General features: G+C 38.4%; 2 non-coding genes across 2 annotated transcripts; both read right to left on the reverse strand.

Annotated features, from left to right (window-relative positions):
• Positions 1–4900: 4900 nt before the first annotated feature.
• Positions 4901–5008, reverse strand: LOC148577378 (small nucleolar RNA R71). Its single transcript, XR_015904070.1, has one exon. It is a non-coding gene; the product is annotated as a small nucleolar RNA R71 (small nucleolar RNA).
• An 8095-nt stretch (positions 5009–13103) lies between these two features.
• LOC148577379 (small nucleolar RNA R71) lies at positions 13104–13211 on the reverse strand. Its single transcript, XR_015904071.1, has one exon. It is a non-coding gene; the product is annotated as a small nucleolar RNA R71 (small nucleolar RNA).
• Between the last annotated feature and the right edge of the window lie 1013 nt (positions 13212–14224).

Consider the following 14224-nt stretch of genomic DNA (forward strand, 5'->3'; position numbering starts at 1 on the left):
GGTGTGGTTGCGGTGGTGCTGCGGCAGCGTAGGGTGGCGCGGCGGTGAACCTTGGTGGCGGCAGGGATGGTTTTGTGGTGTTGGTTAGGGCTGGGGTGCAGGGAGGGGTGGTTAAGGGGGAAGGAAGGGGGGTGGGTATTGGTGGGAGGTGCGGCGTTGAGGGTGCGGTAGTGGTGGCTGGCCACGGTGGTGGCAGCGGTGGTGGAGGGAAGAAGAGAAGAGAAAGAGAAGAAAGAGAGGGAAGGAAGAAGGGGGGTGGTGGCGTCACGGTCGTGGCTGGGTGGTCGACGGTGGTGCGGCCGGTGGGGGTGGCTAGGGTGGTGGTGATGGGCGTAGGGGAGGGTTGCAGAGAAGAAAGGGAGAAGAAGGGGAATGGGGGGCGACAGGGTAGGGTTTCGCGTCACAGGGGGTTAATAAATTTGAATCCACGTGAACGCGTGGGGCACGCGGTCGCATGGCTAGGGTGGACGGGGGGGTTGACGCGATCGCATGAGTGACGCGATCGCATGGGATAGGAAAAAGGATGAATGATGCGGTCGCGTGAGGCATGCGACTGCGTCGCTGGAAATTGTGCTAAACGGACAATTCCAGCGTCATTTCAGCGCAACTCTCTGTCTCCTTTGGGGTGTTGTGCAATCCACGTGACGCGAACGATCATACCATGGTGGGTTGTTGATGAGCGGATAATTTATACGCTTTTTGGCATTGTTTTTAGTATGTTTTTAGTAGGATCTAGTTACTTTTAGGGATGTTTTCATTAGTTTTTATGTTAAATTCACATTTCTGAACTTTACTATGAGTTTGTGTGTTTTTCTGTGATTTCAGGTACTTTCTGGCTGAAATTGAGGGACTTGAGCAAAAATCAGATTCAGAGGTTGAAGAAGGACTGCTGATGCTGTTGGATTCTGACTGCCCTGCACTCAAAATGGATTTTCTGGAGCTACAGAACTCGAAATGGCACGCTTCCAATTGCGTTGGAAATTAGACATCCAGGGCTTTCCAGCAATATATAATAGTCCATACTTTGGCCAAGAATAGACGACGTAAACTGGCGTTCAACGCCAGCTTTCTACCCAAATCTGGCGTCCAGCGCCAGAAAAGGATCCAAAACCAGAGTTGAACGCCAGAAATTGATCAAAACCTGGCGTTCAACTCCACAAATGGCCTCTGCACGTGCAACACTCAAGCTTAGCCCAAACACACACCAAGTGGGCCCAGGAAGTGGATTTATGCATCAATTACTTACTCATGTAAACCCTAGTAGCTAGTTTATTATAAATAGGACCTCTTACTATTGTATTAGAAATCTTTGGTCTCAGTTTTAATCCATTGTTCATCTTTGGATTACCTTATGATCCTTTGATCACGTTTTGGGGGCTGGCCATCTCGGCCATGCCTGGACCTTCACTTATGTATTTTCAACGGTCGAGTTTCTACACTCCATAGATTAAGGTGTGGAGCTCTGCTGTTCCTCAAAGATTAATGCAAGTACTACTGTTTTCTATTCAATTCATCTTATTTCGCTTCTAAGATATCCATTCGCACCCAAGAACGTGATGAAGGTGATGATTATGTGTGACGCTCATCACCATCTCCCCTATTAACACGTGCCTGACAAACACTTCCGTTCTACATGAAATAAGCTAGAATGAATATCTCTTAGATCTCTTAACCGGAATCTTCGTGGCGTAAGCTAGAATGATGGCGGCATTCAAGAGAATCCGGAAAGTCTAAACCTTGTCTGTGGTATTCCGAGTAGGATTCAATGATTGAATGACTGTGACGAGCTCCTAACTCGCGATTGTAGGGCGTTAGTGACAGACGCAAAAGGATAGTAAATCCTATTCCAGCATGATCGAGAACTGACAGATGAATAGCCGTGCCGTGACAGGGTGCGTGAGCATATTACTCACTGAGAGGATAAGATGAAGCCATTGGCAAGGGTGATGCCTCCAGACGATTAGCCGTGCCGTGACAGGGCATTAGATCATTTTTCCGAGAGATGACCGAAAGTAGCCATTGACAGTGGTGATGTATCACATAAAGCCAGCCATGGAAAGGAGTGAGACTGATTGGATGAAGATAGCAGGAAAGCAGAGGTTCAGAGGAACGAAAAGCATCTCCATTCGCTTATCTGAAATTCCTACCAATGATTTACATGAGTACCTCTATCCCTATTCTATTATTTATTATTCGAAAACTCCATGATTATTTTATATCCGCCTGACTGAGATTTGCAAGGTGACCATAGCTTGCTTCATACCAATAATCTCCGTGGGATTCGACCCTTACTCACGTAAGGTATTACTTGGACGACCCAGTGCACTTGCTGGTTAGTTGTATCGAAGTTGTGACAAATTATGAATGTGTAATCATGATTACGCGTACCAAGTTGCTCACGTGCCAGGAATAGTTTGAGCCTGGACATCAAAATTTCGTGCACCAAGTTTTTGGCGCCGTTGCCGGGGATTGTTCGTGTTTGGACAACTGACGGTTCATCTTGTTGCTCAGATTAGGTAATCTTCTTTTTGTTTTATTTTCAAAAATTTTTCAAAAATCTTTCAAACATTCTTCCTTTGTTTTCGAAAAAAAAAATTTATTTTAAAATAAAAATGTTTTCAAAAATAAATTATTCTATGGCTTCAGAATTTTTAAGAATGAATTCTAGTGTTTCATGAAGCATGTCGAAGCCTGGCTGGCTGTAAAGCCATGTCTCAATTCTTATACTTAAGAGAAGAGCTTCTTTATCTTTTTTAGCCAATTGGCTGTTGAATGTAAGGAATGTCAGGCGTGTCATGTCTGAGTTACATACTAAAGCTTGGCTGGCTATTAAGCCATGCCTGACCCTTTGATTGGAGATTTAGAGCATAAGATTCCTGGAATTCATATTAAAAATTTTGGAATCCTTATTTTTCTCTTTTCTAAATAATTTTCGAAAAATATAAAATAAAAATCCAAAAAAATTAGAAAATCATAAAAATCAAAAATATTTTTTGTGTTTCTTGTTTGAGTCATGTGTCATGTTATAAGTTTGGTGTCAATTGCATGTGCATCTTGCATTTTTTTCGAAAATTTCATGCATTCATAGTGTTCTTCATGATCTTCAAGTTGTTCTTGGTAAGTCTTCTTGTTTGATCTTTGCATTTACATGTTTTGTGCCTTTTCTTGTTTTTCATATGCATTCTTGAATTCGTAGTGTCTAAGCATTAAAGAATTCTAAGTTTGGTGTCTTGCATGTTTTCCTTGCATTAAAAATTTTTCAAAAATATGTTCTTGGTGTTCATCTTGACATTCATAGTGTTCTTGGTGTTCATCTTGACATTCATAGCATTCTTGCATGCATTCATTGTTTTGATCCATAACTCTCATGCATTGCATCATTTTTCTTGTTTTTCTCTCTCATCATAAAAATTCAAAAATCAAAAAAATATCTTTTCCTTTTTCTCTCTTAAAATTTCGAAAATTAGATTTGACTTTTTCAAAAATTTTTAAAATCTAGTTGTTTTTATGAGTCAAATCAAATTTTCAATTTAAAAATCTCATCTTTTTCAAAATCTTTTTCAAAAATCAAATCATTTTCAAATTTCTTAGTTATTTTTGAAAATTCCAAAAATATTTTTCAAAAATCTTTTTCTTATTTTTATATCAAATTTTCAAAAATAACATAATCAATTAATGTTTTGATTCAAAAATTTGAAGTTTGTTACTTGCTTGTTAAGAAAGATTCAAACTTTAAGTTTTAGAATCATATCTTGTGATTTCTTATGAATCAAGTCATTAATTGTGATTTTAAAAAAAAATCAAATCTTTTTTCAAAAACTAATTTCTATCATATCTTTTCAAAAATAGCTTCTCATCTTATCTTTTTCAAAAATCTAATTTCAAAATATCTTTTCTAACCTCCTAACTTCTTATCTTTTCAAAATTTGTTTCAACTAACTAACTAACTTTTTGTTTGTTTCTTAACTTTTTCAAAACTACCTAACTAACTCTCTCTCCCTCATTTTCAAAAATATCTTCCCCCTTTTTCAAAATTTCTTTTCAATTTATTAATTATTTTAATTTTTAATTTTTAAATCTTAATTTTCGAAAATTACTAACATTTTTCAAAAACTATTTTCAAAAGTCACTAACTCTTTTTCAAAAAACTATTTTCGAAAATTCCTTCTCTCTCATCTTATTCTATTTATTTATTCATCTACTAACATCTCATCTCACATCTCTGCCATCTTCACAGTTGTGTTTCTTCCATTATATTACATTCTTTGTCTCCCCTTCTTCTTCTACTCACACAGGGATCTCTATACTGTGGTATAAAGGATCCATATTATTATTATTATTATTTTCTGTGCCCTCTTCTTTGTCATATGAGCAGGAGCAAGGACAAGAATATTCTTGTTGAAGCAGATCCAGAACCTGAAAGGACTCTGAAAAGGAAACTAAGAGAGCTAAATTACAACAATCCAGAGAAAACCTTTCAGAAATTTTCGAACAGGAAGAGGAGATGGCAGCCGAAAATAATAATAATGTAAGGAAGATGCTTGGTGACTTTACTGCACCTAATTCCAATTTACATGGAAGAAGCATCTCCATTCCTGCCATTGGAGCAAACAACTTTGAGCTGAAACCTCAATTAGTTTCTCTGATGCAGCAGAACTGCAAGTTTCATGGACTTCCATCTGAAGATCCTTTTCAGTTCTTAACTGAATTCTTGCAGATATGTGATACTGTTAAGACTAATGGAGTAGATCCTAAAGTCTACAGGCTCATACTTTTCCCTTTTGCTGTAAGAGACAGAGCTAGATTATGGTTGGATTCTCAACCCAAAGACAGCCTGAACTCTTGGGATAAGCTGGTCACGGCTTTCTTAGCCAAGTACTTTCCTCCTCAAAAGCTGTGCAAGCTTAGAGCTGATGTTCAAACCTTCAGATAGAAAGAAGGTGAATCCCTCTATGAAGCTTGGGAAAGATACAAACAGTTGACCAAAAAGTGTCCTTCTGACATGCTTTCAGAATGGACCATCCTGGATATATTCTATGATGGTTTATCTGAGCTATCAAAAATGTCACTGTACACTTTTGCAGGTGGATCCATTCACCTAAAGAAAACGCCTGCAGAAGCTCAAGAACTCATTGACATGGTTGCTAATAACCAGTTCATGTACACTTCTGAAAGGAATCCTGTGAATAATGGGACGCCTATGAAGAAGGGAGTTCTTGAGGTTGATACTCTGAATGCCATATTGGCTCAGAATAAAATATTGACTCAGCAAGTCAATATGATCTCTCAGAGTCTGAATGGAATGCAAGCTGCATCCAACAGTACTCAAGAGGCATCTTCTGAAGAAGAAGCCTATGATCCTGAGAACCCTGCAATAGCAGAGGTAAATTACTTAGGTGAACCTTATGGAAACACCTATAACTCAACATGGAGAAATCATCCAAATTTCTCATGGAAGGATCAAAAGCCTCAACAAGGCTTTAATAATGGTGGAAGAAACAGGTTTAGCAATAGCAAGCCTTTTCCATCATCAACTCAGCAACAGACAGAGAACTCTGAACAAAATACTTCTAATTTAGCAAACTTAGTCTCTGATCTGTCCAAGGCCACTGTAAGTTTCATGAATGAAACAAGGTCTTCCATTAGAAATTTGGAAGCACAAGTGGGCCAGCTAAGTAAAAGGATCACTGAAATCCCTCCTAGTACTCTCCTAAGCAATACAGAAGAGAATCCAAAAGGAGAGTGCAAGGCCATTGACATAAGCACCATGGCCGAACCCAATGAGGGAGTGGAGGACGTGAATCCCAAGGAGGAAGACCTCCTGGGACATCCAGTGATCAATAAGGAGCTTCCCTCTGAGGAACCAAAGGACTCTGAGGCTCATCTAGAGACCATAGAGATTCCATTGAACCTCCTTATGCCCTTCATGAGCTCTGATGAGTACTCCTCTTCTGAAGAGAATGAGGATGTTACTGAAGAGCAAACTGCCAAGTTTCTTGGTGCAATCATGAAGCTGAATGCCAAATTATTTGGCATTGATACTTGGGAAGTTGAACCTCCCCTATTCATCAATGAACTAAGTGATCTGGATCAACTGACATTGCCTCAGAAGAGACAGGATCCTGGAAAGTTCATAACACCTTGTACTATAGGCACCATGATCTTTAAAGCTCTATGTGATCTTGGTTCAGGTATAAACCTCATGCCCCTCTCTGTAATAGAGAAACTGGGAATCTATGAGGTGCAAGCTGCTAAAATCTCATTAGAGATGGCAGACAGTTCAAGAAAACAGGCATATGGACAAGTAGAGGACGTATTAGTAAAGGTTGAAGGCCTTTACATCCCTGCTGATCTCATAGTCCTGGATACTGGAAAGGAAGAGGATGAATCCATCATCCTAGGAAGACCTTTCCTGGCCACAGCAGGAGCTGTGATTGATGTTGACAGAGGTGAAATAGTCCTTCAATGGAATGAGGACTCCCTTGTGTTTAAAACTCAAGGATCTCCCTCTGCAACCATGGAGAGGAAGCAGAAAAAGCTTCTCTCAAAGCAGAGTCAACCAGAGCCCCCACAGTCAAACTCTAAGTTTGGTGTTGGGAGGCCACAACCAAACTCTAAGTTTGGTGTTCAACTCCCATATCCAAACTCTAAGTTTGGTGTTGGAGAGTCTCAACAAAGCTCTGCACATCTGTGAGGCTCCATGAGAGCCCACTGTCAAGCTATTGACATTAAAGAAGCGCTTGTTGAGAGGCAACCCAATGTTTATTTATCTAACTATATTTTTCTTAGTTATATATCTTTATAGGTTCATGATCATGTGGAGTCACAAAATAAACAAAAAAATCAAAAACAGAATCAAAAACAGCAGAAGAAAAATCACACCCTGGAGGAGCATCTGTCTGGCGTTCAAACGCCAGAACAGAACATGGTCCTGGCGCTGAACGCCCAGAATGGGCAGCATCCTGGCGCTGAACGCCCAGAACAAGCATGGTTCTGGCGTTCAACGCCAGAAATGGCAGCAAAGGGGCATTGAACGCCCAAAATGGGCACCAACCTGGCGCTGAACGCCCAGAGTTGTGTGCAAGGGCATTTTACATGCCTAAATTGGTGCAGGGATGTAAATGCCTTGACACCTCAGGATCTGTGGACCCCACAGGATCCCCACCTACCTCATCATCTCTCTTCCCATTCATGATCATCCCTTCTGTTTTCCATTTACCACTCACATCCATACACCCACTACCTTCAAAATTCAACATCTCTCTCCCACCCAATCCCACCCATATGGCCGAATACACACCTCCCTCCATCTTCTCCATATCTTCTTCTTCTTCTTCTATTCTTTCTTCTTTTTGCTCGAGGGCGAGCAACATTCTAAGTTTGGTGTGGTAAAAGCATAGCTTTTTTGTTTTTTCCATAACCATTGATGGGACATAAGGCCAAAGAAACCTCTAGAAAGAGGAAAGGGAAGACAAAAGCTTCCATAAAGGGTCCATAGCTCAGTGGTAGAACATTTGACTGCAAATCAAGAGATCTCTGAGATACCTCAGGGGATACATTTTCTTCCACACAATTATTGGAAGCAACTAAGGGTGGAACATCAAGAGCACTCCATCATCCTTCATGAAATCAGAGAAGATCTAAAAGCAATGAAGGAGGAGCAACAAAGACAAGGAAGAGACATAGAAGAGCTCAAAGACATCATTGGTTCCTCAAGAAGGAAACGCCACCATCACTAAGGTGGATTCATTTCTTGCTCTTATTTCTTCTGTTTTTCGTTTTCTATGTTAAGTGCTTATCTATGTTTGTGTCTTCATTACATGATCATTAGTAGTAACTATGTCTTAAAGTTATGAATGTCCTATGAATCCATCACCTCTCTTAAATGAAAAATGTTTTAATTCAAAAGAACAAGAAGTACATGAGTTTCGAATTTATCCTTGAACTTAGTTTAATTATATTGATGTGGTGACAATGCTTCTTATTTTCTGAATGTATGCTTGAACAGTGCATATGTCTTTTGAAGTTGTTGTTTAAGAATGTTAAATATGTTGGCTCTTGAAAGAATGATGACTAGGAGACATGTTATTTGATAATCTAAAAAATCATAAAAATAATTCTTGAAGCAAGAAAAAGCAGCAAAGAACAAAGCTTGCAGAAAAAAAAAATAGTCGAAAAAAAAAAATTAGAAAAAGCAAGCAGAAAAAGCCAAAGCTCTTAAAACCAAAAGGCAAGAGCAAAAAGCCAATAACCCTTAAAACCAAAAGGCAAGGGCAAATAAAAAGGATCCCAAGGCTTTGAGCATCAGTGGATAGGAGGGCCTAAAAAGGAATAAAATCCTGGTCTAAGCGGCTAAACCAAGCTATCCCTAACCATGTGCTTGTGGCATGAAGGTGTCAAGTGAAAACTTGAGACTGAGCGGTTAAAGTCAAGGTCCAAAGCAAAAAAAGAGTGTGCTTAAGAACCCTGGACACCTCTAATTGGGGACTTTAGCAAAGCTGAGTCACAATCTGAAAAGGTTCACCCAATTATGTGTCTGTGGCATTTATGTATCCGGTGGTAATACTGGAAAACAAAGTGCTTAGGGCCACGGCCAAGACTCATGAAAGAAGCTGTGTTCAAGAATCATCATACTGAACTAGGAGAGTCAATAACACTATTCGAAATCTGAAGTTCCTATAGATGCCAATCATTCTAAACTTCAATGGATAAAGTGAGATGCCAAAACTATTCAAGAGGCAAAAAGCTATAAGTCCCGCTCATATGATTGAAGCTCTGTTTCATTGATAGTTTGGAATTTATAGTATATTCTCTTCTTTTTATCCTATTTGATTTTCAGTTGCTTGGGGACAAGCAACAATTTAAGTTTGGTGTTGTGATGGGCGGATAATTTATACGCTTTTTGGCATTGTTTTTAGTATGTTTTTAGTAGGATCTAGTTACTTTTAGGGATGTTTTCATTAGTTTTTATGTTAAATTCACATTTCTGAACTTTACTATGAGTTTGTGTGTTTTTCTGTGATTTCAGGTACTTTCTGGCTGAAATTGAGGGACTTGAGCAAAAATCAGATTCAGAGGTTGAAGAAGGACTGCTGATGCTGTTGGATTCTGACTGCCCTGCACTCAAAATGGATTTTCTAGAGCTACAGAACTCGAAATGGCGCGCTTCCAATTGCGTTGGAAATTAGACATCCAGGGCTTTCCAGCAATATATAATAGTCCATACTTTGGCCAAGAATAGACGACGTAAACTGGCGTTCAACGCCAGCTTTCTACCCAAATCTGGCGTCCAGCGCCAGAAAAGGATCCAAAACCAGAGTTGAACGCCAGAAATTGATCAAAACCTGGCGTTCAACTCCACAAATGGCCTCTGCACGTGCAACACTCAAGCTTAGCCCAAACACACACCAAGTGGGCCCAGGAAGTGGATTTATGCATCAATTACTTACTCATGTAAACCCTAGTAGCTAGTTTATTATAAATAGGACCTCTTACTATTGTATTAGAAATCTTTGGTCTCAGTTTTAATCCATTGTTCATCTTTGGATTACCTTATGATCCTTTGATCACGTTTTGGGGGCTGGCCATCTCGGCCATGCCTGGACCTTCACTTATGTATTTTCAACGGTCGAGTTTCTACACTCCATAGATTAAGGTGTGGAGCTCTGCTGTTCCTCAAAGAATAATGCAAGTACTACTGTTTTCTATTCAATTCATCTTATTTTACTTCTAAGATATCCATTCGGACCCAAGAACGTGATGAAGGTGATGATTATGTGTGACGCTCATCACCATCTCCCCTATGAACACGTGCCTGATAAACACTTCCGTTCTACATGAAATAAGCTAGAATGAATATCTCTTAGATCTCTTAACCGGAATCTTCGTGGTGTAAGCTAGAATGATGGCGGCATTCAAGAGAATCCGGAAAGTCTAAACCTTGTCTGTGGTATTCCGAGTAGGATTCAACGATTGAATGACTGTGACGAGCTCCTAACTCGCGATTGTAGGGCGTTAGTGACAGACGCAAAAGGATAGTAAATCCTATTCCAGCATGATCGAGAACCGACAGATGAATAGCCGTGCCATGACAGGGTGCGTGAGCATATTACTCACTGAGAGGATAAGATGAAGCCATTGGCAAGGGTGATGCCTCCAGACGATTAGCCGTGCCGTGACAGGGCATTGGATCATTTTCCCGAGAGATGACCGAAAGTAGCCATTGACAGTGGTGATGTATCACATAAAGCCAGCCATGGAAAGGAGTGAGACTGATTGGATGAAGATAGCAGGAAAGCAGAGGTTCAGAGGAACGAAAAGCATCTCCATTCGCTTATCTGAAATTCCTACCAATGATTTACATGAGTACCTCTATCCCTATTCTATTATTTATTATTCGAAAACTCTATGATTATTTTATATCCGCCTGACTGAGATTTGCAAGGTGACCATAGCTTGCTTCATACCAATAATCTCCGTGGGATTCGACCCTTACTCACGTAAGGTATTACTTGGACGACCCAGTGCACTTGCTGGTTAGTTGTATCGAAGTTGTGACAAATTATGAATGTGTAATCACGATTACGCGTACCAAGTTGCTCACGTGCCAGGAATAGTTTGAGCCTGGACATCACAATTTCGTGCACCAAGTTTTTGGCGCCGTTGCCGGGGATTGTTCGTGTTTGGACAACTGACGGTTCATCTTGTTGCTCAGATTAGGTAATCTTCTTTTTGTTTTATTTTCAAAAATTTTTCAAAAATCTTTCAAACATTCTTCCTTTGTTTTCGAAAAAAAAAATTTATTTTAAAATAAAAATGTTTTCAAAAATAAATTATTCTATGGCTTCAGAATTTTTAAGAATGAATTCTAGTGTTTCATGAAGCATGTCGAAGCCTGGCTGGCTGTAAAGCCATGTCTCAATTCTTATACTTAAGAGAAGAGCTTCTTTATCTTTCTTAGCCAATTGGCTGTTGAATGTAAGGAATGTCAGGCGTGTCATGTCTGAGTTACATACTAAAGCTTGGCTGGCTATTAAGCCATGCCTGACCCTTTGATTGGAGATTTAGAGCATAAGATTCCTGGAATTCATATTAAAAATTTTGGAATCCTTATTTTTCTCTTTTCTAAATAATTTTCGAAAAATATAAAATAAAAATCCAAAAAAATTAGAAAATCATAAAAATCAAAAATATTTTTTGTGTTTCTTGTTTGAGTCATGTGTCATGTTATAAGTTTGGTGTCAATTGCATGTGCATCTTGCATTTTTTTCGAAAATTTCATGCATTCATAGTGTTCTTCATGATCTTCAAGTTGTTCTTGGTAAGTCTTCTTGTTTGATCTTTGCATTTACATGTTTTGTGCCTTTTCTTGTTTTTCATATGCATTCTTGAATTCGTAGTGTCTAAGCATTAAAGAATTCTAAGTTTGGTGTCTTGCATGTTTTCCTTGCATTAAAAATTTTTCAAAAATATGTTCTTGGTGTTCATCTTGACATTCATAGTGTTCTTGGTGTTCATCTTGACATTCATAGCATTCTTGCATGCATTCATTGTTTTGATCCATAACTCTCATGCATTGCATCATTTTTCTTGTTTTTCTCTCTCATCATAAAAATTCAAAAATCAAAAAAATATCTTTTCCTTTTTCTCTCTTAAAATTTCGAAAATTAGATTTGACTTTTTCAAAAATTTTTAAAATCTAGTTGTTTTTATGAGTCAAATCAAATTTTCAATTTAAAAATCTCATCTTTTTCAAAATCTTTTTCAAAAATCAAATCATTTTCAAATTTCTTAGTTATTTTTGAAAATTCCAAAAATATTTTTCAAAAATCTTTTTCTTATTTTTATATCAAATTTTCAAAAATAACATAATCAATTAATGTTTTGATTCAAAAATTTGAAGTTTGTTACTTGCTTGTTAAGAAAGATTCAAACTTTAAGTTTTAGAATCATATCTTGTGATTTCTTATGAATCAAGTCATTAATTGTGATTTTAAAAAAAAATCAAATCTTTTTTCAAAAACTAATTTCTATCATATCTTTTCAAAAATAGCTTCTCATCTTATCTTTTTCAAAAATCTAATTTCAAAATATCTTTTCTAACCTCCTAACTTCTTATCTTTTCAAAATTTGTTTCAACTAACTAACTAACTTTTTGTTTGTTTCTTAACTTTTTCAAAACTACCTAACTAACTCTCTCTCCCTCATTTTCAAAAATATCTTCCCCCTTTTTCAAAATTTCTTTTCAATTTATTAATTATTTTAATTTTTAATTTTTAAATCTTAATTTTCGAAAATTACTAACATTTTTCAAAAACTATTTTCAAAAGTCACTAACTCTTTTTCAAAAAACTATTTTCGAAAATTCCTTCTCTCTCATCTTATTCTATTTATTTATTCATCTACTAACATCTCATCTCACATCTCTGCCATCTTCACAGTTGTGTTTCTTCCATTATATTACATTCTTTGTCTCCCCTTCTTCTTCTACTCACACAGGGATCTCTATACTGTGGTATAAAGGATCCATATTATTATTATTATTATTTTCTGTGCCCTCTTCTTTGTCATATGAGCAGGAGCAAGGACAAGAATATTCTTGTTGAAGCAGATCCAGAACCTGAAAGGACTCTGAAAAGGAAACTAAGAGAGCTAAATTACAACAATCCAGAGAAAACCTTTCAGAAATTTTCGAACAGGAAGAGGAGATGGCAGCCGAAAATAATAATAATGTAAGGAAGATGCTTGGTGACTTTACTGCACCTAATTCCAATTTACATGGAAGAAGCATCTCCATTCCTGCCATTGGAGCAAACAACTTTGAGCTGAAACCTCAATTAGTTTCTCTGATGCAGCAGAACTGCAAGTTTCATGGACTTCCATCTGAAGATCCTTTTCAGTTCTTAACTGAATTCTTGCAGATATGTGATACTGTTAAGACTAATGGAGTAGATCCTGAAGTCTACAGGCTCATACTTTTCCCTTTTGCTGTAAGAGACAGAGCTAGATTATGGTTGGATTCTCAACCCAAAGACAGCCTGAACTCTTGGGATAAGCTGGTCACGGCTTTCTTAGCCAAGTACTTTCCTCCTCAAAAGCTGTGCAAGCTTAGAGCTGATGTTCAAACCTTCAGATAGAAAGAAGGTGAATCCCTCTATGAAGCTTGGGAAAGATACAAACAGTTGACCAAAAAGTGTCCTTCTGACATGCTTTCAGAATGGACCATCCTGGATATATTCTATGATGGTTTATCTGAGCTATCAAAAATGTCACTGTACACTTTTGCAGGTGGATCCATTCACCTAAAGAAAACGCCTGCAGAAGCTCAAGAACTCATTGACATGGTTGCTAATAACCAGTTCATGTACACTTCTGAAAGGAATCCTGTGAATAATGGGACGCCTATGAAGAAGGGAGTTCTTGAGGTTGATACTCTGAATGCCATATTGGCTCAGAATAAAATATTGACTCAGCAAGTCAATATGATCTCTCAGAGTCTGAATGGAATGCAAGCTGCATCCAACAGTACTCAAGAGGCATCTTCTGAAGAAGAAGCCTATGATCCTGAGAACCCTGCAATAGCAGAGGTAAATTACTTAGGTGAACCTTATGGAAACACCTATAACTCAACATGGAGAAATCATCCAAATTTCTCATGGAAGGATCAAAAGCCTCAACAAGGCTTTAATAATGGTGGAAGAAACAGGTTTAGCAATAGCAAGCCTTTTCCATCATCAACTCAGCAACAGACAGAGAACTCTGAACAAAATACTTCTAATTTAGCAAACTTAGTCTCTGATCTGTCCAAGGCCACTGTAAGTTTCATGAATGAAACAAGGTCTTCCATTAGAAATTTGGAAGCACAAGTGGGCCAGCTGAGTAAAAGGATCACTGAAATCCCTCCTAGTACTCTCCTAAGCAATACAGAAGAGAATCCAAAAGGAGAGTGCAAGGCCATTGACATAAGCACCATGGCCGAACCCAATGAGGGAGTGGAGGACGTGAATCCCAAGGAGGAAGACCTCCTGGGACATCCAGTGATCAATAAGGAGCTTCCCTCTGAGGAACCAAAGGACTCTGAGGCTCATCTAGAGACCATAGAGATTCCATTGAACCTCCTTATGCCCTTCATGAGCTCTGATGAGTACTCCTCTTCTGAAGAGAATGAGGATGTTACTGAAGAGCAAACTGCCAAGTTTCTTGGTGCAATCATGAAGCTGAATGC

This window comes from Arachis ipaensis, chromosome B1 (assembly GCF_059453495.1).
Source record: "Arachis ipaensis isolate K30076 ecotype BB chromosome B1, ASM5945349v1, whole genome shotgun sequence".
NCBI lineage: Eukaryota > Viridiplantae > Streptophyta > Magnoliopsida > Fabales > Fabaceae > Arachis > Arachis ipaensis.